The 25,578-nt window shown below is 36.2% G+C and overlaps 1 protein-coding gene across 1 annotated transcript in view; it reads left to right on the top strand.

Moving 5' to 3' along the window:
* CNTNAP2 (contactin associated protein 2) overlaps nt 1-25,578 on the top strand; it is a 1,021,743-nt gene that overhangs the window by 640,268 nt on the left and 355,897 nt on the right. The gene's annotated exons all lie outside the window — the stretch shown is intronic.

Genomic DNA, 25,578 nt, shown 5'->3' with positions numbered 1-25,578 from the left:
GGAAGTACTGTAGTAGAGCAGTGCTTTGTGATCCTAAGTCAAGATTTTTGGCCTATATCATTTCACTTTGGGTGTATTTCCTCTTTGAAAAAAAAAAGAATCATAAAATATTAAGATAACTATCTCAAATGATGTTATTTAGAATAGCCTTCAAGGGTCGAGGTAGCATTTTCAAAAATTCTTGCAACTTTGTCTGCCTAAGTTTTTATGTGTATACAGTAAGCTTCTTTACCTTCAGCCACAGTAGATACTATTCCATTAGTATCTTTCCATCATAAAAGTATTTGCTGTCAGAAGCACATAATTAAAATTTTCCAATCTAATTGATTTTGTAATTCTGTCTTTCCTGAAGATAGTTGTCAAAAGCATCCTTTTAACAAAAAATTGTTGTCAACACAGTACTACTTGGAAATGGAATTACAGCCTGATTTTTCTAAGGTATCTTTACACACTCTTCACGCTTACTACCACCAATCCTATTTAGAGGCTAGGTTCTAGTACCCTGGAAGTTAAACAATGTGTGCACTGGATATTACAAACAGATGCAGCATTTGCTAAAAGCAACCTGCAAAAGAATGGGTGGTTAACAACATTCTGAGGCCATTTGTTAGTCAAATCAAGCAGAAGTAGTAACTCATTCAGTAATGTAGCCAGCTCATGTAATTAAATGTCTCTCAGCCAAACATCTGTCTTTATAATGATCTTGGTGCTTTTAGGCAATAACTGCATCCTGCTTGTATGTTTGAGTTAATGCTGATAACCTGTGGATGACATTTGTAATGTTGACGATAAAATATCCAGATTTCACCACCTTCATATTTACTGAAATAAAGGTATGCAATCCTCTAGCCATTCTTCCTTTATGATTTAAAAATTACACATGCCAAATCTGTAATGTACAATCTCTCCTGTTGTATCCAGCTTAATCTGTGTTCATAGATGAGAAATATAGGATGTATATACTCTATTCCACTCAAATTATAAAAGTGATAAAATCTACCTGATCTTGTGATGTACAAAACTTCCCATAATTTATTTCTAAATCTGATTAAAATGGTAGCTATTCTTTTTGTGATGTCCCCTCAGGCTAGTATATATTGTCCATATAAAAGGCCTTTGATCACATTTATAAGTTTTAAAATGCTAAAAGTTTTAGATGCAGGAACCATTTTTATCCCTGCTAATCCTGAGCTGATTGGTACTCACTAATTATTTTCAGTGACTGAAATTTCTGAGACTGCTTTAAATGAGAGGAGAAAATACAAATTTCTTATAAACAGTTGACCTCTTTAATAATTTGTCAGACAGGTTGTTTATAGTAATAGAGTGTATTTTCCTCTTTCAAGTCATTCATTATAACATTTTTGACAAAAGGTACTTGCAATTCCCTCTCCGCATTTTCATTCTCATTCTCATTTCTTTCCATTCTGGTCCAGTGAGATGTGTTTTCACACCAAATATGGTAAGTTATTTTAGATAACCAGATTTTCCAGCTAGTTTCGATAGACTTTTACAATAGTTTCTGTCGAAGAAGATGGCTAAGAAGGCAATTCAGAAACTGCTGCTCTAGATTGCCCTTGACTTATATTCTTCCATGAAGATGGGGCAATTGAGAATTGTGTAAGAGGCAACAAATGCTACAGGCTGAAGGATGTTACATATTACGTTGGCACTGTTTTCTTCAAGGCCTTTAGTTCTTTATCAAATGTGAAGAGGTAGAACTTTATTCTCAACCTCTTTGATATGGTAGCTGTCTCCAACATAATAAACTCTAGTGGATTGCTTTTCTTCCCTTCAGCCTTGTTGTTCCTGTGACTAAACTGTCTCCTCCATGGCTGTAGCAACACCTTCAGAGGGCTCTGTGCAGCTCTGCTCATTGTTTCACATTCCTGGGGTAAGAAGAACGTACAGGGTCTTGTTAGATGTTCTTTTTTTCATGAGAAAAATCAAATCAGTGTGAAGAGAGGTAAAGCTAAGGCACAAATAATACAGTTTTCTCTGTTTCCAAAGGGAAACCCTCACTGTACTTTTTTAAAAATGTGTCAAACACCAAATTGGGGTGTAGATCATATAAAGAATAAAGCAATTTTCACATGTTAAAACTAAGATGGCTGTTTTGTTAAGAACAGGAGATTCTGAAAATATTTTGGCACCATAAGAACTCAAGGAAATTTCTAATAAATGTAAGTATTTAATGAACCATACACCTCTCAAACTCTAGTTCTATGGCTGTCTTTGAAGAGGGGAGATGCTAATAGCAATAGACAGAGTTAATAATGAAATCTGGGTGTGAGAATGCTTTTCTGTTTTGAATCTGAATGCCAACATGAATGTAATTGCACACTAAAAGATTTGCTGAGGAAGCCATCATCTCAATAACATATCTGCTTCTACCAGCTTAAGATGTAATTAAAACAAAATATATCTCCCACACAGGGGTAAAAAATAACCAACAACCTGTGTTTGCTGTTCTTGGATCGAACTAGCAATTAATTATATGTTTGACCAAAGAAAAATGTCATATATTGTGACCTAAATTTTGTTACGCTGAATTCTGGCAATTTTCTGAAAGGAATATGTTTCAAAGGTTACACCAACCAACAGTATAGAAGATTGTAATAATAGGCTACAAGTGATAAAAGGAAACACATCAGCCACTATCATAGTGTGCTCTTTCTAAATGAAGTGAAAAGTTCTACTGAAACTAGTGTTATAATGAGAGTGGAGCAGAAATGTGTGTACTGAATACAACGAAGTCTAGCCCTTAGGTAAATGGAGTTCAACCCTTAAAAATAAGTGATTTTTTTTCCTATGCTTGAAATGCATCAGAAAGCTTACATAGCATGGTCAAGGTATTGGTGGAGCAAGCAAATGAACAAATATCAGGGTTGAGTGCAGCCTCTCACCTCTCACTGGCCTTTGTGGCTTGGTTGCCTGGGCCAAGGGTCAGATTTTGGTGCAGCTGCCTTTGTACCAGAGAGCATTGGAATAAAAAATTATGAGAAGCTTCTTTGCTTTCATGCTTCTGTCTTTGAGCTACACTGTAGCTTGGCCAGTGTCTGGCAATGTCCCTCACTAAATCAAGCCCTGACTCACTGATTTAATCTTCTGGCTTGATGTGCTACCTGCCTTATTGCCAGATTGGCTGACGGTGCAGAGCAGCAGGTGGGCATGGCCAATCTTGCTTGGTATTGTGGGACTTATCAGTGAGATTCATGCCCTGCCTGCCTTGATTCACTCTAACTTCCCAGGAAATCTTCCCTTACAAAGCAGCCCATTCTTGCTGCTCCCTGGCAATAGCTTTCTAAAAAGGGCACCATCAAAACCAGATGAGAACTGCATTGGTCCTCAAGTTTCATGGCATCCATCAGATGCCTAGGGGAAAATATTCAAGAACAGGATAAGTGCAGGATAATATTTTCTTGGTCTATTTTCCAAACATCAGTAGTTTAAGAAAGTCTTGACTGAGAGGGTGCAGTCATGTTTATCTTTCCTGTCATTTTTCCACTGTTTTTTGAAGTCTCGTCTGCTTTATATTCCCCTGTCTTGACCTAAAATGCAAAGGTAGTGATTGCTATAGTGGAAAAGTGCAATGAAGAATGTCCTTTTGTTTTGGCCCTGTATCTCTGTACTGCACGAACAATGCCTACTCATTGCTGCTGCCAGTTTACCACGCCATTAAAAGCTTGTATTTTACCAGCCCTTAGCTGTCCTCTTCAAAAGCTGTGCTAGCCTTTTATTCTTTGAGATGAGATAGGAAGAAATACATGCTGTATTCAAATGTGGGGCACCATGCATATCTTTGGTGCAACTGTTGCTTTCAAAATCCTTGAATCTTACTTCATTCTATCATAAGTCTTAGCATTCTTCTTGCCTTTTTTTGTCTGCTTTGGAACACTGAGCTGCTACCTACAGGAAGTTTTCCAAGACAACCTTCCAAGCAAGTAACTGATTTGTTGCCCTTTATTTTGTAGTCATAGAGCTGTGTTTTTTTCAGAAGCTTTTTAGCATTTGAATAACTTCTCCCACTTACAAAACATGTTCTTCCATTCTATGCAAATTCTACTTATAATATTCCAGCAAATCCACTTGACAGCATGTTGAAATTAGTTCTATTGCAGACAAATAGCAAATGGCTTGCGGGGTTTAATATTAAAGGAGAAATGGGCCATTCAGGCATAAATCAGGGAAATCAATTAGACTAGGACTCATGTAATTTCAAACTTCAGGAGAACAATGGCTTAGTCATTGCACTGAGAGTGTGAACTTCACTGATAAGGAGGTTTCCTATGTTCCCAACAGAATTCCAAGTTCTCCTTAAACGCTTCCACTGTTTTTTCATGTGAAGACAATTTTTTGTTTGTTTCTCCCTAAGTTTCATCTCTTAGCTTCTGTATGTGTGCTGAAATCTGGGGAAGTTAGGGACTGTATTTATTAGAGATGATATAAAGGTAATTGGTTTGTGTTATCCCTTGTTCATTTGGTCATTAAACAGGAGGATGACAGGAAACATCATAGAAAACACCTTAAGCCGACAAAATGATCCTGTCCTCAGGATCATTTGATGATGGAAGATACTTATTTACATTAGTACTGGCCTCAAAATTTTGCTGTCAATTTTCAGGTAAGAGGTCAAGGTCTAGCTGATGTATGGTATGAAACAACTTTCAAGCAACACTCTGAAGATTTGAATGAAAGAGCATAAAATTTATCTAGAGGTAGCGCAATCCGTTGCTTTGGTATCGGTTCCTGCAGTAATATCGAAATCCATTGGGATCTAATCATTATCCTTCCACCAAAAGAAAAGATAAATCCTTCATGATAAGAGAAGTGGGGTATCCATGAGGGCTATGTTATATTTTCTTCTGGCTAACTGGCTCCCTAAAGTTGGGGCCAGGTGAAGGATTCATGGGTGTATACTGAGAGCTTGCCTGCCCAGTTTCACCCTGCAGAAAATCCCTTGCAGGTAGAAGTGGCTTTTCACCACACCTGAGTCTATCTCAAGATCAATTGTTTGTCTCCTCTTCCTCCAACACAGATAAGATGGTACCAAGCCTATTGGTTTGGTTTTCCTTTTGCTTCCTTAATCGGTCCGATCTAATCAGCCTCCAGGAAAGAAGTTACTTGAGGTTATTCCTCTGTACGGGGTCTTTTATATGGTATAGTTTTAAAATATCCATGAAAAAGCCCCACTACATAACTGTTTGCTTTAAGTTAAAAAAAAAACCCAAACAATTAAGGAGGCAGTTTAATTTTCCCCACTAAGTAAAGCACTTAGCATGATCTCACTTGCTTAAGGTATTATAGTCATGGTGCCTATTCAGCTCCTTGCTTCTTTTGAAAGGATATAAATTAATGCAAAGAAAAAAATCAAAAATCTACTGCAGTTACATATGATGGGCACTTAATGCAGAATCCTTTAGTAAATTTTTGCATTCTAGCTCTATGGCTAATTCTCAACCTTCCATTCCAACATCTTATCCTCTATCTAGCAAACATTGCAAAGGGGTCGTGGTAACTGAAAATGCTCATAGTGTGATGTGGTCTTAGCATACTCATCTATCTCTGCTCACTATATTCTGTGTGTGTGCTCTAATGTAAGTCTCAATCTTTCTTCAAAGAAGAGGGTGGCCAAGTGATCTCTTTTTTCTTCACTGAGGAGAGGAAAGAGGAGACCTGATTTTTTGTGTGAAGATATCCTTATTGCTATGCACAAAAAAATGGCTCTGACTTACAGTAAGAGATAACCTAGTGAACTAGATTTATATATTGTTATTAAAAAGCTAACCATACCTGTAGTGTACCAAGATGCAAATGTAAAATAAGGCAGGGGAAGGTAAAGGAGGAGGGAGGTGCAGGTGGCAAAAAAAAAAAGGTAATTCTGGATCTACTAATTTCTCAAAGGTGAGTTTAACATTTTAGGCTATTTAAAATTCTATTGTTGGAATACAAATCAGGTTATATGTTATGTGAATGTTATATACTAGGAACTGAAAAGCAAAGAAAGCTCACCCTTTCAGTTGTGGTGGGGAAGCGCTTGTACAGCCTGTCTCTGGAGAATATTGGGTACCTATATACAGGTTGCAGATCTTATTGCAGACTCCAGCTGTGGTCAGAGTCTATAAGATGAGCTGGGTGCTTGCTGTCACAGCTGTTCATCACTGCTCTCTTGCTCCAAGCCCTCCTTTACCCTGCCACTGCACCATGCTTGTCATCTTGCTCCAGCATGCTGCCATGCTGAAGTGAATGTCAGCTGACCACCCCAAAGTGCTGTGTTGCAGTGAGATGTATGTCTCACACAAGGGAAGAATTACCCACTGGTTTGTTGGTTAAATGTGGTGACAGAGGAGGCCCTGTTTAAAGTGCAGCATTGGCACACCTTAGACAACAGTGGGGACTGGAGCCATTTTAAACGCTTGGTTTGAACACTTGCACCCAGGACACCTTCTTGGAGAGCCCCACAGCATAAGGCTACTGCAGCAGCAGCACCAGAATGGCCAGTGGGCATCCTTTGGCTCCTAATCCTGTTCCTAGTTGTAAGATAGGAATAAAACCCATGCCTATGCATCATGTTACAGTCCTAAATTTCATTAGAACAGCATGTTTGGGAGTTGATGTGAGATGCTTTGACACCAACTACACTTCACGATTTTGTGGCAAGTTTTGTGCTGTAGGAAAATTCCAGAAGATGGTAGAAATTAAAATGTATTAGGATATAAGAATAACAAATTATGACAGCCCAAGAAGAGGTCAGAATGAGACACTGACATTTTAAAGCATATGTTCACATATTTTGAATGTTTCTTGTGAGTAATAAAACTGAGATACCTATCCCTGCTGGCTGCTAATGATCTTGCTGTATTTTTTCATGAGGATAGTATAATGAAGCTCTGTGTCCTAATTTCAGTAACTCTTACCTATCATTCTTATTTCACCTTGTGCATTTTAGTTATCAGAAGCAGTTTTTGTATTTTTAGTTCTTTATCTGAAGTTTTCTTTGCAGTAAAAATTAATAATGCATCCTAGGCTTTACTGTGCCGTCAAAACTTGACAGCATGTGCTACATCGTTTTCATTCAATTGAATCCCACAGAGAGCCTTGGTGCTAACTGTGTGACCTCATGCTTCACTCTTGGGTAACCCCAGGAGTCCCAAATACAAGACCTTTCATAACCCTACCATACTTCTAATCTAGCAGGATTCCAGGCTCACATGAGACTCATACATTGCAAAAGGCTCACAAATTTTGTTGGCATGGAAGTCCCCCACCTAAGTGTCTCCCAGTATTTAAAATTAAAGAAAAAAACTTCCTTTTCAATGTATGAGGAAAATAACTACAGGTCTTAACAAGTTTTAAAAATCACATGTAGATTTATTTCTGGATGTAAACAGCAAGGTCAATGTGGATATAAACAGCAAAAGGAGGACTAGGGGAAATGTAGGCCTACTGCTGAAAGGGGCTGGAAAATGAGGGACAAGTAACATGGAACAGGCTGAGGTACTGAACACCTTTTTGCCTTAGTCTTGGACAGTAAAACTGGGCTTCAGCAGCCTGAAGCCCCTTGGACCAGGGACATGGAACAAGCAAGGCTTACTCTTTGTGAGAGAAGACCAGGTTTAGGAAACACTTCCAAGAGGATAGACATACATAAGTCCATGGAGCCTGATGGGTTTGTACCCACAAAAGCTGAAGAAATGGGCTGAAACCTTTGTAAGGCCAGCATCAATCACCTTTGAAAAGTTGTGGTAACTGAGAGATGTTCCAGAAGACTAGAAGAGACCAAATTCCCCTCCTATCTTCAAGAAAAACAAGAAAAAAAGATCCATGGGAATACAGGCTGGTGGGCCTCATCTCAGTGCCTGGGAAGGAACCATTTCTAAGGACAGGAAGAACACCAGGTTTACTGGGGGTAGTCAGCATGGATTTATGAAGAGAAAGTCATGAGTAATCAACCTAAAGCCTCCTACAATAAGGTGATTGGCATGGTGGGCAAAGGGGTGAGGATATTGGATGTTCTTTACCTTGCCTTCAATAAAGCATTTGACAATGTCTCCCATGTCACAGAGCAGAGCAACTGAAAAAGTGCATTTGGTAAGTGGATAGTGAGGCAGGTTGAAAGCCAGCTGAAGAGCTGGGCCCAGGTGTTGTGGTCAGTGGCACAAAGCCCAGCTGACATCACATGGCTACTGAGACTTGATTGATAATCCAGGTATCAATAATGAAGCCAATACAGTATGATATTTTCCTTAATGACCTGGATGCTGGAGCAAAGAGCATCCTGAGCAACTTTGCAGATGATACATGTCTGGGAAGAGTGGTGACACATGACATATCAGTGTTCGACTGACATCAGGAGGAACACAAGAAGGCTGGAGAAAGGGGCTGGCAGGATCCTCATGAAGTTCAACAAAGATGAATGAAAAGTCCTGAACCTGGGGTGAACTCTCTCATGCACCAGTACAATCTGGAGGCTGACCAGCTGGAAATTAGCCTGGCAGAAAAGGCCCTGGTGGTGTTGATGCATACCCAGCCAGCAATATCTTGGGGTGTATTAGGAAAAGCATTACCAGAAGGATGAGGGACATGATCCTGTCCTTCTTTTCAACCTTAGTGAAGCCACAGCTGGAGTGCTGTGTCCTTTTTTAGTTCCCAGTTGAACTGACAGAAATGGCCGTGTGGGAGAGAGTGCAGGAAAAGCACCACTAATGTGATTAAGGGACTGGAGCATCTCTCCTGTGAGGGGATTCTGAGTGAGTTGGGACTGTTTCAGAAGAGAAAGCTTGCAGAAGGTGGGATAAGAAACTTCTTTTAGAACAGAATTCTCTGTCTTTTTCTAGATCACATATTCACTAACATTCTTTCTCCTTCTCTTGTGTGACAAACTTCCTTTTACTACATCACAGATTTTTTTTTAATTTAAACCCTATAAAACCTAATATTTTTTGATGATTTTATAACTTCAGAATTCTAGGGAAAAGGTTCTTTCTGAGCTTCTGGTTTTGATTGTTTTTTGTCCACTAGGAACCATGTACTCTTCTGTCTGTGAGGACTGTCATTATCTTGTAAAGTACACTCAGTTTTGCACAGAAATTGGTAGCATTTTGTCCTTTTCCACTATAATTCAGGGACAGCTTATTTGTATAGCACTCCTATTTATAATATATTGCTTAGAAATAATTTATCTTTGTAGCTGAGCAAATTGCAGTATAATTTCACTGCTCTTGCATAGACCTTTCCCTTGTTTATAACAGTGATTTCTGAGTTACAATCTCTCCAATATAAATAATGCATTAGTTCATAATTTAAATGTGACCTATCTTTGCAAGACTGGTGACTTACTATAAAAGATCTTTTTGAGTAGCTTCAAAACTTCAAGCAGATTTTAGTAGCTGATTTATCTCTTCTGATCTGTAACTTGTTGTGAAGGTTTAGCTTTTATACGTTTGACAGTGCTGTGAGGACCAAAACTGCTAAGAGTCCCTTAGTACGAAAAAAAATTGGCTCACCAGAGAATCAGACTAACCTGGTCTCTGCTAGAATATCACGCTCTAAAATCAGGAGCCTAGCATTGTAGTTACAAGATAGGTTTTCTTTGGTGGAAAAGATGATTGACATAGTTCATTTCTACTTCTGTAGTCCTGGTGGTGTTGATTCTTACAGTTTGTAAAGTATCAAGATTTAAACCCCATTGTCAACATAAGCATCTAAAAACATAGAATCAAAGCCATTGCAGGGGTAAAGGAAAAGAGCTGCACATTTCTTAAACTGTGTTTGTTATCACATAACACCAGTAAGGTCATCCTAATTCTCTGCTGTCATTAAATAGGTATTTTTCACAGAGACCATACTGCACAAAGAGACGAGTGAAAGGAAGCTAAATCCACTGCATCCTGTTGATACCCCTTAAGAGCTCTAAATGAGGCAGTGAATCTATGTCTCCAGTAGCATTTTCAGGTTTGAAGGAAAGAACTTGCATTCACCTTTCCCCCAAACTGACACAAGTAAAAGAAAAGAGGAAGAGGACCAATGAAAAATGAGATAAATTCAGGATAAACCCTGATTTTTTGGAAGATATCTGGACCTTTATTTTTTAGCACCGTGTAAATCCACTAAATCCAGGGCATGTACTTGAGGGCTTTCAAATTACCCACATAAGGTATAAATTATATACATTTTATATCTATCTATCTACCTATCTATCTATCTATCTATCTATCTATCTATCTATCTATCTATCTATCTATCCATCTATCTATCTATCTGTCTATCTATCTGTCTATCTATCTATCTAAATTACCCCACAAGCCCTTGTGAAGAACCAAAAGGCATTCCATGGGCTACATTGCATTTATTCTATATCAAATATTCACACTTCAAGTTTTAGCTATACATCTATAGATGAAATGAAAAGAAAAAGAATGGTGTTTTTACATAATGGCATTATTTCCAGTTGCATTTACTTTTTTGTTTAACAGACATACATGAACTTGTTATTTGTGTAATAACTGTATATAGGTAGAATTTTGCCAAGACCTAAATAATACAAAATTTCTTCTTACTGCATAGTTAATCATATTCTTCAGCATTTGTCTAGAAAAATGTCTCTTTGAATGAATCAAGTAGCACAAGTCATGGTGCAAGACCACATATGCAGTAGTATTCCTCAGTAAAATAAATACACATCTAGCAATCTTGAATTTTCTCCCTTTTTAGATAATTCACATGGCATTTTTTTAATTCTCAATAAAACATTTATAATTATGCTTTAGACACCATCAAGAGCAGTAGAGTTATATTTTTCAAGTTTCCTAGGCTTAATGGCAATTTCAGTTTGACATTGTTGCCATTAAACATTACTATAGAATACTCTATAAATATGAGAGAACAATTATTCACTTTTCATATAACTTGAAGAAACACATTGTATATTTAAAGTAATAAGATGGAAATCACTAATCACAAATAAACAGCTAAGACTTTTAAGAATCTTTCCATTTTTAGGGGAAAAGTCACAAAGGCTTTTAAATAATTAGAATAAGTTAATTGGGACTATCGCTAAAAGTATTTTGAGAATGTGATTGTATTGTTTGGTAAGTTTATGTGGCATCTGATAGGCTGGAAGAAAAAGTCACATAGGCTACCACTTTCACATCTGGTTCACTTCCATTGCTCCTTAATTTTTTGTTTTGAAGTATTAGAGAAATAAATATATCAAGTTATTAAATCTTAATTTATTGTATTTCAGAGCTGAAGGTTTAAATTTCTTATCCATTGGTGCTGAGCTCCATTAAGCTATGACAAATTCTACTTAACTGTGCTTACATAGCTTGGTCAAATTCCTGATTTCTAAGGTGAAGGGCCAAAAATCAGGATTTATGGAAGTCTAAGAATTAAGTACAGACTGTTTATCAGATCTTAATTCATCTGATGCTATCTTAAATATAATTCATTTCATAATTTTATGTGGTAAATTGTAAAGAATGGCTGCACCCCAACACTCTATGCAATCACTTTGTATAGCCTTGATTCCAGTGCTCCACATCTGAATACTGGAGAGAAAAAAAAAATCTTTCCATGAAACACTGAAATGTACAATTTTTAGGAGAAAGAGAATAAGCATTTGTTTTTCAAAGTTGGAACATGTGCTTTGTTTTCTGAGTTATCTTAAAAAAAAAAAAAAGAAAACCACAAAAAAACCACCCCCAAAAAATTTTCCCATCTGTCTGTTTAGCTTAGCTTTGCAGAGCAGGATGCAGGTCCTTCTTTTTTAAAAAGCAGGATCCATGGATGCCTGTGACAGTGTTCACAGGGGTTCTTGGATGAGAGTAGAGACAAAAATGTTGACTCCATGTTCAGAAGGCTTGATTTATTATTTTATGATATGTATATATTGCTTTATAACTATGCTAAAAAGAAATAGAAGGAAAAGGTTCATCTCAGAAGGCTAGCTAAGAATAGAAAGAAAAGAATGATAAGAAAAGCCAGCTGTCTGGGACTCTGTCCGAGATAGCTCGGCCTTGATTGGCCATTAATTATAAGCATTCAAGATGGGCCAATCAAAAATCCACCTGATGCATTCCACAGCAGCAGATAACCATTGTTTACATTTTGTTGCTGTAGCTTCTCAGCAGGAAAAAATCCTAAGAAAGGATTTTCACAAAAGATGTCTGCGACAGATGCCCACCAGGGAACCTGGCTCTTCTGGCAATGCTTTACAGGGTGGCTATGGATCCCACTTGAGGCTTCCAAAGCTTTATTGACTTATTCCTGTTGGAATAATTCATATAAAGTCCAGTTTAATTTCTCCAGATCATATTTGCAAATTCTGATTCATGGGTTTTGCTTTATGTCATGATCCAGAAACACTTTTTCGACCTATAGCAGAGCACTAGTAAAGAGGCTACAACCTAAGCACTGGCACTGTAAGGGTTACTTGCTCCTTTACTGCAAGGATGTAAGTAAATTATACATATCTGACAAGAGTGCAATCTATATATGACACCCTGTGGATGTAAACATTCAATGGCATTATAAAACTTTGGGTTCCATAAAGGCTTTTATGATATTATTCAGGATTCTTTTTCTGACTAGAAATATTCATAGCAGTGAGAGGTAGAAAGAGATGTATGTCTGAGAGTAAAGCAGACCTAAAGTAGCATATCAAGTTGGTTGGTATTTTAGGTAAAGTGGGGAAAAAAGAGTCATGTCCTTGCCTGTGATTCCTGACCCGAGATTACTGCAACTGAGACTTTTTGTTACGGCTCACCATATTTATTATTTTGTAAGTACAGGTCAGCATAATCATGACTGGAATCTGGGATACTGTTTCTCTGCATCAATCACTCTATCTGTTAAAGGCAGATCTTTCAGAAAAGAGGGAAGAGCTTCAAAGCTCTTGATGTAGGCAATATTCAGTAAGAAAAGACTTGACCAGAGGAAGGTTTTATTCAGCATTTCTTTCCAATCTGTCATATGACAGGGAGATGAAGCAGTCAGAATTTTTTGCATGTTTTTAACATGCTAAAGTTAAGGGACAAGGACTAACTAAACAAAGCAAAGTTTTAGAAGAAAAAAATATATATCATATACCTGGCATTTTGAAATAGTTAAACAATGAAAAAATATATGATTTTTACAGCAGTGGCAATGGTTGCATACTTCTTTTGTACATATGGCACCACATCCCTTTGGATATAAGGTAAATTGAAGGCCTTAGCAGATTTCCATGAATCAGTCAAAATAGCTTGAGTTTAAAGAGAATAAGTATCAAAAATTAGATCTTTTTCAGTGCCAGTATGCAAGTGCAAGTCTCTTGACATGATGAGTTGATTATATTGTTTCATGCTTCCCAAAACAGTAATTTTATTGGCACTTGAGGTTACAGTAGTTCATCTTTTTCCTGTCCTTGGAGTCTGTGTTGTTTCCTTATTTTCTTATTTTAAGCAGCTCTCCAATTTCTGTTTTTCAAGTAATTTGAAGTACTTCCACCAACAGTGCTCACACTTGGGATTAAACACTTTTTTCTCATCTTTTTTCTTCTCCTTCACTTTTGTCTTCTACATACATAGAGTGTCTCTCTGTATCTCCTTTTTATTTTCCAGTTTAATTTCCTTTCTTAACATTGATGCAGCCAATGGTGCATAACCAGTTTAGATTACTCCTGTATCAGATCTGCTGAATTTCAGGCTAACTCTTATTCCCAGTTCAGCAGTCAGTGCAGCTATCAAAGCTGCAGAGGTTCTTTCAGTAGTTTTCTTGCATACTGCCCCACTTAATGGCTCCCAACCCATTTTTCCCTCAGGAAAATATTTTGAAGTATACTTTCAATTTGAAACAGAGGGTTGAATGTATTATTACTTGGCTTGGTACAGTCCCATCCATATAATATAGTTTATATCACATTTAAAAAAGAAAAAAAAAATTTAAACAGAAAAAGACACTCTTCATTTAGAACATGTCAAATGATATGTTTCAAGAACTTCAACGTGTTTTCCAACATTTTTCAAGTTGAGATATTAATCAAATCTGGCCCTTTCCTCTGAAGAATCTGTTTCAAGAAGTGTCAAAGATTTGATGAGAAAATGTCTGGAAAGCAAAAGGAAAATATTAGGTAGGGATTTATTTCCTTATTTTCCTCTTCTGTTTAGAGAAAAACCTCTAAAACTATCTACCAGCCTGTCCTTACCCTCCTGGAATACTAAGTGCATGAACTACTTCAGAACCAATCCTGGAAGTATACTACTATTTTTTTTTCATTCTATCTTATGCTTTGTTTGCTGAATTTCTGGAGTAAAATTTATAACAGAAATATAAACCCTTGAGAAATCAAAGCTTATAATAAACTGAAATACTGACAGACCCTGAACTATGGCTCCCAAATTGCAGTGCTTGAAGTGCAGAAAAACAGAATCAAGGCCCTTTAAAGTACTCCAAATTATAGTCTATCAATTGTTCTGTAAGGCAATCACAAGCCTATTTTGGTAGAATAATAGAATCCCATCAATAAGCTATTTGTTACTAAAATTAGGCATACCAGGGTCATGTCATTACATATTTTACAGTCAAGCACATGTTATCAGGACTGTCATATCCTCAGTTACATTTTCCATAAAAACAATTTTGCTCTAAACATGAATTGTTTTCTTGAAAGGACTTCCATTTTCAGAAGCTTGAAATTGCCATAATTCTTGGAAAAAGCATGTGTATATGTTTATGCATATTGAATGTAGGTGTGAGAACTGAAAAGCACCTGTGTGCGTGCACTTACACCTACTTATTACTTCAACAGGAAGCCTCCTGGCTCCAAAGCAGTATATTGCACAAGTTCAAGGTAATAAATGAATTGTTATTACTTACAGTACATATCTGTTTTCAGTAAATTGGAAAAGAATTGAATAATAGGTTGTGAGCAGAGCACTGTATTAGTATATTTATTACAGAGCTGTGACCGCACTGCAGCAAAGCTGCAAATTCATTGGCACATCCTTGCTTTTCATGTCTTTAGACTACAACATTCATTATACTGCAATTTATAAAATGTTTTAGGACTTCTATAAAAGAATAAAATACTGGTGTGCACTAAGAAAAGAGATGAGAGACAGAGGAATAAGTCAGTTTAACCTATATGCTTCCTGTTTTATACATGATACTTTAGCTGAGCATATTGCTGTTTCTGGTAGATGGAAGAATTGTCAGAGTACAGGAGAAAAAGCAGATTGTGTAGATTTTAGCGTATGCTCTATGTTAATTTGGAGGAGAATAGAGCAGTGCAAAAAGATAACTCATTTCTGTGTTACTGTTTATTGCTGTTGTTGCTCATGATGCCTGCAGTGATAGAGAGGAGGAAATTCCATTGTGATAACATCGTATGCAAATATAAATTAAACCCTTTTTTCTGATCCAAACATATTGCAAAGTAAAAAAGATGAGAAATGGGAATAGAGAAGGGGGAAAGGGTTACAAGTAAATATGCATATTACATTGCCTCTAACCAATGATGAAAGATAATTAAGCTTTGTGACTCTGTGGGTCAGCTCAGGGAGAGTGTTCCATGTGAAGTAAATAATGTGTGAATGCTGTCTACATCTGATTCATTCATGATTGATCCAAGTCAAATTTAAATTAATGACTCAGAGGACCTAGTCTATATGTCCTTGCTGATATTGAGCAAACTAGGAGTTGGCAAGGATGTACTGCAAGAAAAGCATGTTGACCTCAGCTCTTCCTCTACAGCAGAGTGGGATAACTAAAGGTGTTAGTTGTTTGGTTTTTTTTACTCTACCAATAAGGAAGATCTGACTTTCTCTCAGAGGAAGGAGAAATTAGTGTCCTTGACTTAGATATTCTACTAGGGACTTAATAATGAAACTGGCACTTATACCAATCATTAATAAATGCTTCAGAAAAAGTTCACATTTACTTCCATCTCACATTTGCTTTATTGCATAGATGGTGTGTTTTGTTTTACCACCAAGACTATGTTTTTGTTTTGAAGGGGAAAACCTTCACTGCTCAGACAGAAAATGTTTTCTACAATACTTACAGAACAGACTCCTCTGGTTGGATGGTTACTAGAACAATCCACTATAATTAACCATTTATCATCTGAATGCTAATGCAAGATCCATGGTTTCTGTCAAAACATTCGGACTTGTCTTAACTTTACCATCAAATTGGTGTTTGTAAGATAAATGGCTCCTAGGAGAAGCTTCCATGTTGTCTCAATTGCAGTAAAGAAAGTGGTCAGATTCCTAATTGTAATGATGGCAAACAGTAAAATAATAATAATTATAATAGTTTTTAAAAGGTGGTTTACATGAATCAAATCAAAAGTTTGTCATGCCAGGCAAGTCAAAAGACCACTTGCTGTAGTGATTTTCTTTTAGGACTATCCCTATTGTTTAGTATTTTTAAACAAAGTCATTAAGGCAATGTGCACTTTTCAAGATCAGCATCATTTTGGTAGTACCAAATCATGTTTTACCTCAAGTTTCCTTTGAATCACAATGCCATAGCAATTTAAATCACTGACTTTCAATATGTTCAACTCAAAACCTACCAGTTACAAATACAACTCCATCTCATCATGTCATAGCCAGATTAGTAAATTAGAATGCTGAGCCAAGACTGTACTTGTATCAATAGTAGCTGATGGCATCTGATGGCTTCACGACCATCAAGGTGATTTATGTGCTCTACATTTGCCAAGCAACAGATATTTAATGGGTTGTGCTTTTTGCAGCAAAATTTTGTCACCTATTTGAAGATCAACAAAAATGAGATCATTTTTGTCCCTCATTTAGAGGCAGGCAATCAAAACAAGTAATACAAAGTGTAAGATCCTATATGTTGTTCATCAAGGAGTGGAGAAGTGTCATAGCCAAAGGCTATGATAGCCCATATCCAGGTTTGATTGACAGAGAAGAGACTTTGAATACAAAATCATCTATCAGTATTATACTCATCTTTATTACTGAGTAATTCTTTACATTATGGGAAGAAACATAAACATTCCTAATTACCAGTTTCTTTAGTCCTCAAAGTATAAATTTAGGCATAATCTCATTTAAAACACAGCTCTATAAAATCTACATGGTGATTCAATGCATGATCACTTGTGTTTATTAGCAGAGAATATTGAAGTCACTGTTCTGTATTACATGGGCTGTTCACTGGTCCGCATGCTCTGATAATTATGATCTTCTAAAAAATAAGAGCAACTTTCTTCAAGTGTCTAACTTTGATTATAAAGTTGACACCATAAAATCTCAGGAGATAATTAAAGCCAAGAAAAGAAGAAATAATAAAGAATTAACAAGATACCAAAGAATCTATTTTATGTTTTGTTCTCAAGCCCAGCCAGTATGTTCTACTTTAGCTATTTGAAATCGCAAAAGAGAGGTGATTAGATGAATACAAAACTAATCCAGTCAGATTTTGTACAGGGCAATACTTGGAAAGGTTTAAAAATTTCTTCAGAGACTTAGTAATTAAAACCCATGAGATTCTTCTCAAGAGTCTCAGTGCTTAACTCATATTCTCATATCCCCAAGAGATCTGAGCTGTGCCCACATGGCACAGTTAGGTTAGTGAATAACTGCCACTCCTGTGTGTTTGTTCAAATAATAAACTCAAATACATCAGTCCAAAAATAATTGTTATACAGAGCAGCTTTCATCTCTTCTAGAAAGCCTTAACCTGGTTAAAGACTAGGGAAAAGTCTTCAGAAAGTAGTGGAAAAGGTTAAAAACAAACCCTTAGGAGATTAATAATATTTCATAGCTGGCCTTTCATAAAAGTTTATTCTTCCTTTTTTTCAGCTCATTTAACTGGCTTAAGATAGATGCAAATGTTCTTATTTACACCAGCTGAAGACCAAAGCCTCAGTTTTCTGACAAAAACATTGTGCAACAGATTGTTGTTTATATCTAGCCTGATTAGTTCATTTTATGAATTTCTGGCTTTATCATCTACCTCTACCTCTGTGTAAGATTGTCACAGCACACTCCAATTTGCAGCTGTTGGACTATATGCAGCCCAGGGGCCATTTACACTCATTTTATCCTGATGTTCCTAATTCCCTCCCTGCCCCGCTCCAGAGCAGATAGACAACACCTGAGTAAGTGCTGCCAAAGACGCCATTTCCTCCAGCATCAACTCCATACAGAGCTGGTCTCCTGTGGTCATGATACAATTGTAGGAACTGACAGAATGGATTCCAGAGCTGTGAAATTCCTTCTTGTTAACTCCTGCTGTAGATTCATCCTCCCCTGCTTTGCTTCAGCAGAAGTGGCAACAGTTGGAGTTGGAGATAAGTAATTTTCCAGCCATCAAGACCCCGTAGAGCCTATCTTATGCATAACATACAGGTACAGAAAGTTATCTACAACAAATGCAGAAAAATGGCTTATCCAGCTCCTGCAATTGCTAAAGTGGAACCATCATGATTTAATTCTGAGGAACTAATTCATGAAGTGCCCTGAAAATTAAGAACAGTAGAAAAGAAAGGAGACGTTAGTCTCTACATTGTTGTGTGCAAAATAAAAACAGCATAAATCCAAGAGGATCATTTAATCCATATGAGTTAATTGTTTCTCAATTAAATTCTCCATTAATCATTCTAATGCAAACAATTTAGAACCTTACAGATCTGCAGACAACACCAAAAAAACTGTTTGACAACCTTTACTGGGAATATGGCATAAAGGACTTTTTAAAATCAAATGTAACTGCATATTTTAAAATTTATTTTTCCTTTGTAAATCACGGTCTTTAAAAGTGCCAAGCATTTCTTTTTGATCTCTTGACAGACTAAGTTTGATAATGTCCACCAAAGAAACATGAGGGCTTTGTATTGATGTAAGTGACAAAGAAAGGATAGGTACTTCTTGTTTCAGGTTTATTTAGTTCTGCCATTGTTGATTATGTGCATGTGTGCACAATTAGCTTAGAAGTCAGCAGCAAATTAAACTAGTTTGGGAATTATTGTGAATCTAAGTTAATTTTACAGTCTCTTTCATCTGCCCTTTGTGTTGCCTTGCGTAGGAGTTCCAAATCCTATTGCTGAAAATCTCAAGGTCAATTTAAGCACTTAAGAAGATGTAAGAAATGAGAAATAATCTTACAGGCAGATCAGCTGGGTTTACTTTCATTTGGTATACTGTGAGAAACATGGACTCTCTATGGAATAGTTAATTTTAACCTAATATTGATACAGTAGGACTCTGCAATAGCACTGTGTCCTAAATTGGGTTATCTTATTTTCAGTATGCTTTTACCATGATGAGTGCAATACCTCCTATTGCATTAGAGAGCAACATCACTGCAAACAGATATAGATGTTTAGAATGTTTTTGTGATTTGGTTACCAGTTTACAGATTGTCTTTTGAATAAACAAACAGACCTTCAGTGGTTCAAGATACCGGCTAAAAGCATTTATTGCTCCTAAAAATTATTTTCCTTACATGTTAATTTATAGATGTAATCTTTCATGGTCTTCTTGAGCAGTCAGGTAATCCTGAAGAGTAAAAAACTTCTAAATTTTCATAACGTTTTAATAGTCTTTTTGTGGGTGTGAATAAAGGCAGATGGTGACAAAACATGCTCAAAAGCAAGCAGCCTGCATTTTGGAGGACCTTTGCAAAAAATGGTGATAAAAAATACAGATCTGAAGGGTATGTTTGGAGGCGTTAAAAAGGGCATCTAGTGGGCAAATACTGGAAATCTACTCAAAACAAACTGATAGTGGTTAGTTCTGAGGCAGAGAAAAGGACAAAAAAGCAGAACAGAAACAATTTGGCAGAGAAATGAGAGGTGAGGTGTGAGCATGAGGAAGATTAGATAGGGATTTGATGATGAGAAAGAAAAGATTGAATTTCATGTTAAGCATAATTCATCCTGGGTTATTTTCCTTTGCAAAAAGCCTTTAACATTTTGTTCTGCTCAAAAGAAATTCTCATGGTGTCATTATCATTGTAGCATTTGAGTTCTTTTCACTACAGCTGCAGGCAGTACATATTAAATATTTTTTGGAGTGTGTATGTTCCTTTTGACCTCTCAGGTGGAGGAGGTTACACAAGTGAATGTTTTGTTTTGGTGATTTCTTGGCTTGTTTGTTTTTAATGTGTATATAAAGAGCATTGGTTTAGGTTGTATCTAAACACAAGCTGTATTTTGCACTTTTGTGTGAAAGGGAAGCAGAAAGGGAAAAGGCAGGGAAATTAAGGAAAGGTTTGTGTTTTACAAGAGAGAATTTTGAGATTTTTTGATGGTTCTTCAGTACTGAGGGACTTTATTTAACAGTCTGCATTTCGCCATGTGGACATTTACCTTCCTGTACAAAATAACTTTATATCTTCTTGCTCAAATGATCTCTAAACCTAAAAATTGGACTCAAATACACTTTGGGCACAATATGTCTAGGCAAGCTAGTTAATGTTTTAAATAACCCTGTCCTGAGGGATTTGGTCCTCTAAAAAGACTGAGGCAGTGACCTGTTGACTTAGAGGGGATAAATGGCACATTTACAACATTAAGAAAACGTAATCACATAATGAGCAAAAAGAGATTTAAATCAATGTTTTCTTTTTTTTATGGAATATGAAAATATCCAGATTAGAAAGGTGTCTGGAGAGATATCAGCTCCTGCCTTCAGACAGACCCAAGCATACTTAAGTGATTCCCGATGTATCTTGAGGTGCTTTTGAAAATACTTTCTACCACTAATGAACCTCATTGCATCTTTGCCCTTCCCCTGTGGACATTTCTAACAGTTTGTAACTTTCCTGTTTTCAAGAACTTTTGTGCAATCAGCCATTGCTCATTCTGCTGTATAGGCTGTGAGGATTTCTACATGGGTCTGATATCACTCTCCTTATACTAACGTTATGAGATACCTTTTCTTTGTCTTCTTTTTTTTTCTTGCTGTCGATAGTATGTTAGGTTCATTAAGGATCACATGTGGAACAAATCAAAGATAAAACCACAAAAAACCTCCAAATAAACAAAAAACAAAAAACTAAAACAAACAAACTCAACAAAACACACCAAACAAAACCAACCAAATAACAGCTGAAAAAACCCTGAACAAATTTTTAAAAAGCTCATGATTTTGTATTAGGAGGTGACAGAGTTAACGTGATGTAATTTAACAAATAGAGAAATCCAGATCACTGGACACCTATTATTCTGCCTTTAGTAGTTTTATTATATTTTTGAGGAAAACAAGGCGTTATCCTGAAATAAAAGCAAGGTAGAGTAGAATGCAGCATGTTTATCAACAGTGGATTGTTCAGGATTAATATCATCTCCTTCTATGTTAAAGCACAGTACTTTTTGTCTCAGACAGGAGAAAAGTAATAGATCTATTTTACTAGATGTCAATAAAACATTTGATATATTGTAATGATAGAAATTGTTAGCTAAACCAGAAAAGATGGGGTGTGAGAGAGGAATTGCAAATTAAGTTGTGAACTGTCAAATGGAATTGCCCCTCAATTTATACTGATCGGCTAATGGCTGGCTGGGAGATGAGAGTTGCTTAGAGATCAGTGCCAGAGAAAATCCTATTCAATGTTTCAGCTTTGGTTCAAAATTAGGAATATCATGATGAAACATGCTGATGATCCACATTCAGCCCAGAAAAATAACCTGAATGATTTGAATGACACAATGGAATTTACAGCACACAGTAATGCTGTTAAAAACAGTAGCAAGATTTTCTGTATGCAGTGGAAGTCATTGGTTGGAAGTGATGAAAAGAAGTAGGATGGGAATTTAGTGAAGATCTTTATCATGTTGAGTAATCTCAGGATGACTTTAAGCCACTATTCTTTAGTAGTCAGCAAAATGCTACCTATTAAGTAAAATAATTTCTGTAAAGAAATCCAAAAGTTCTGATCAACTCTGAAATCACAAAACACTGCTAAGATCTCCTGTAGAACACTCAACAGAATGCAAGTGCAAAGAGGAGCAGAGCTACAAGGAAGAACTGTGGAAAATATATTTTCCAACAGCAGGCTTCATCTCACAAAACTACAGACTAAAAGAAGTTATCATTGCTCCCTGCAAAGTATTGAGATGTAAATCAGAAAGGAAAACAGACACCGATAAAGAAATAAACAAATCAAAGTTTCCAAATAAAATATCAAACCAAATAGCATCTGTAAACTCTCTATGGATAAATTTTGGGGTGGAAATTAAAAGGCAGCGTATCATACTTGAAGGGATGAAGCTCTTCACTTGCCTTTCAGAAGGAGCCGTAGAGCAAGAAAGTTCTCAAAATGGAGTCTGCAACATTTTGCAAGTTCTTGAAATATGGGTATCCACAATGGGAGGAGACACGACTTGGTTACAAGGAACTTGCAGTTCTGTTTTGTGATGGTTTCTAACTTCTGAGCCTGGTTTAGGAGGGAGGCGCTGTTTTGAAAGTTTGTTTTGTTTTATGGGGTTTTTTATGTTATGGAGCCTTATTCCTAAAGGAGAAGAAAGAACTGAGTTGCTTAGAAACATAGTCTTTTATATACAAATAATCTGCAAATCATGCGTGCATTGAGTTTTTTTAAGGTTTTAAGTGTCTACTAATTTTGAGTGTCTACTAAATGATGAGCATAAGGCAGATAAACGTAATGATTGTATCTGCTCAAAATACAAATTTCATGGCAAGATGTTTGTATGTTGAAAATTGTAGATTGGTCTCATTCTATAGAAAGAAATGTGTTTGAAAAATAATGGTGTTTACAGTGATAAATGTTATTCTTCATGATATTGTTTACTGAATTCAAACAGGTTTTTTTGGGTTTTTTGTTTTTTTTGTAATTTCTACGTTCTGGATATCTAGCATTTCCTGTAAACTATATTATAGTAAGTAGGATTTGTCCAATATGTGGACAGATAAGCACCAGATTATGTTACAGAAGTTTGCTAATGGACTGAATAGAAAATAAATATTATCATCCTATCTGATAAAATAAACTAACAGAAAAGAAGGTGAAGGGAGAATGTCAGAAAATGATGCTATGGTCTGTTTTAAACTTCAGTGTGCGCAAATATAAAATATTGTTTACTCTGTTTTTCTAAATGCATCATCTTTAGAACAGCAAAAATCAGATCAAAAAAGAAATTTTGCAAACGCAGATACAACCATCTACTGGAAGCCATTACACTAATCCAACCATCATACTGGAAGCATAAAATTAACATCATGGAGTTTGCTGAATATCTCTGTTTTTATGACTTAATACGCTCCATTAAATGATACAGATAAATATCTAGTTTTCATCTTTCTGAAGATTAAGTCATTTGCCTCAGTTATATAGTCAGTAATGCAGTCTCTTTACTAGTTATGTTGCAATAAAAGTAAGTTATACTGCACTAAAATGTGAAACTGGTTGCGAGCATTACGTATGAGAGTTCATATAAATATCTGGTAAAATTCACAAAGAAAAATGTTTGGTTTGGTCATTGAAAAATTACTTTTCAAGTCATGCATTTTCAAATGTAAATGAAGAAGAAAATACATAAAAAGAAGTTATTTTGAAAAGCTGGGAAAAATAAAAACCATAAACAGATTTAGGAACATTTGCAGCTATTCACAGCCTTGAATAAAAGTTACTTTTATAAGATTATTTTTGAAATGTCATTGCTCTTTGCTTTCCCTACTCTTGTCCCCAGGAGCTATGGATTCATGTAAATTGTTAATTGTTTGTCTGTTTAGAAATGTGCTATTATAGGCTCTTGTTTTTCTTCTGCGGTGTTGAGAACGCAACTGGATAGAACAGTAATCAGCTCTATCTATTCATTTAGCCTGCCACACTTATAAAACTAAATGAATTCATTTAAACCATGCTGAAGACATAATTTATTGAAATGTGATAATTGCCTCAGGTATTTTCACTGTATTTTACCGTGAAAAGAAGATTTTTAAATAGTTTGTTTCTTGCTTTAGAAGAGCATTTCTTTCAGCGCTATTTTTAACCGGGCCAGTATTTTCTGATCTTTTTTGAAAAGAATGGGTTCTTTTGAGTTCTAAAGGCTGATATAGGACATAAGAAATCTCTATTCTGTATATTTTGAGGCACAAAACAAAAAATCATTTCTAAAAGAGAGTACACAATATTCAATTCTCAAATGCATATTGTAACATAAATTATTCCTGGTTGTTGAGCCATGAATGCCAATGCTGTTAACTGAAAATTGAGGAAATAAGAGACTGTAAGCTTATTGAGGAATGACCCAGATCCTTTCAGTTTCAATAAGTTTCTACATAGGAAAGCAAAGCTTTCCTTGGGTGTTGTTTATGAGAGTATCATTGACTGTCACAGGAATACGATGAACTTCAGATTTATCTTAGAGATAAGAACACTTATTCTTTAATGCATTACTGAAAAGATCTTTTTCATCTAATAGGGTGTCTCTTAGTTTTAGTTTTTAATTTCATAATTAAAAAAAAATATAGATTTGGCCAAAAAAACATGAAAGGAAAACTCCTTTGTTTCTTGATCAAAAAGGCAGAGCCCGTACTGAGTCTGATTATAACTAATTTAATAAGGAAAAAACATTCTTTGAAATGGTATTTCAAAGCCCTTTCAAGGAATAAAAGTTTAATAGTTTCAGGGGTGAAAGTAAATGGTAATTCCCATTTTTAACTATATTTGATAGAAAAGAACCTGGCCAAACTTAAATCCCTGAAATCACATTTAGGTAAGATTCCAAGCAACAAATATATGTTTAGCTATAACTCTGGGGTTTTGCTGTTCCACTTTTTCATTCCTTCCACTCTCCAGCAGCATTGCAGCTGAAGGGAAGAAAAGCAGGCATGTGGGAGAAAGGTGAACAACTCTTGCCACAAACCCCTGTGACAAGAAAAAATTACACAACTATTATAACAAAGCCTATAGTTATTTTTAATAATGCAGCTTTACTAATTTCCTTCCATCCTAGCCAGCAGCAGGCAACCTGTCTCCCTTAAATCCCATTGCTGGAAACAGCAAGATGAAGAGCAAGCCAGTGGCATTTTGCTTTTAACCTCCAGTCAGCTGTGGGACTGGGCTCCTTGAGGCGTGACACCACCTGCACAGCAGGAGGAGGTGTGACATGTGATGTTCTTTTTGTTTGGAAGGCTGAGTACCAGTCATATGTTACTTGGAACCCCGATTTATGATGATGAATCTATTCCACCTTTAACGTGCTTTTTTTACTGTCTGTACAAAGGCTTCAGCAAAGCCTTCAGGAATCTTTTATGCAGTTGTGTGTTCAGATATAAATTCTGTTAATACTCCTAAAATAGCAAGGATTAATTATGAGACAAGGACATGATACACTGCTTGCGCAGCTCGATGTCACTATAGGACACGAAATAACAAGACATACACACACTGCTCTCAAGGCAAAAAAGGGGAAGTTTATTTTCTGACTCCAACATTTATAGATTTCCAAAAGTGACAGTGGATTGGAGGGTGAAAGTGGCACCTCTCCAATGACATTGGACAAACCAACAGTCCATCAAATTTCTCCTCCTCCGTAAAATAATGCAAAACAATGAGTTATTTACAGAAAGTGTGTGAGAAAGTTCATTACAA

This window comes from Ammospiza nelsoni, chromosome 1, assembly GCF_027579445.1.
Source record: "Ammospiza nelsoni isolate bAmmNel1 chromosome 1, bAmmNel1.pri, whole genome shotgun sequence".
Taxonomy (NCBI): domain Eukaryota; kingdom Metazoa; phylum Chordata; class Aves; order Passeriformes; family Passerellidae; genus Ammospiza; species Ammospiza nelsoni.
The sequence above is the reverse complement of the archived record's forward strand: the minus strand, read 5'-3'. Positions and strand labels throughout refer to the sequence as shown.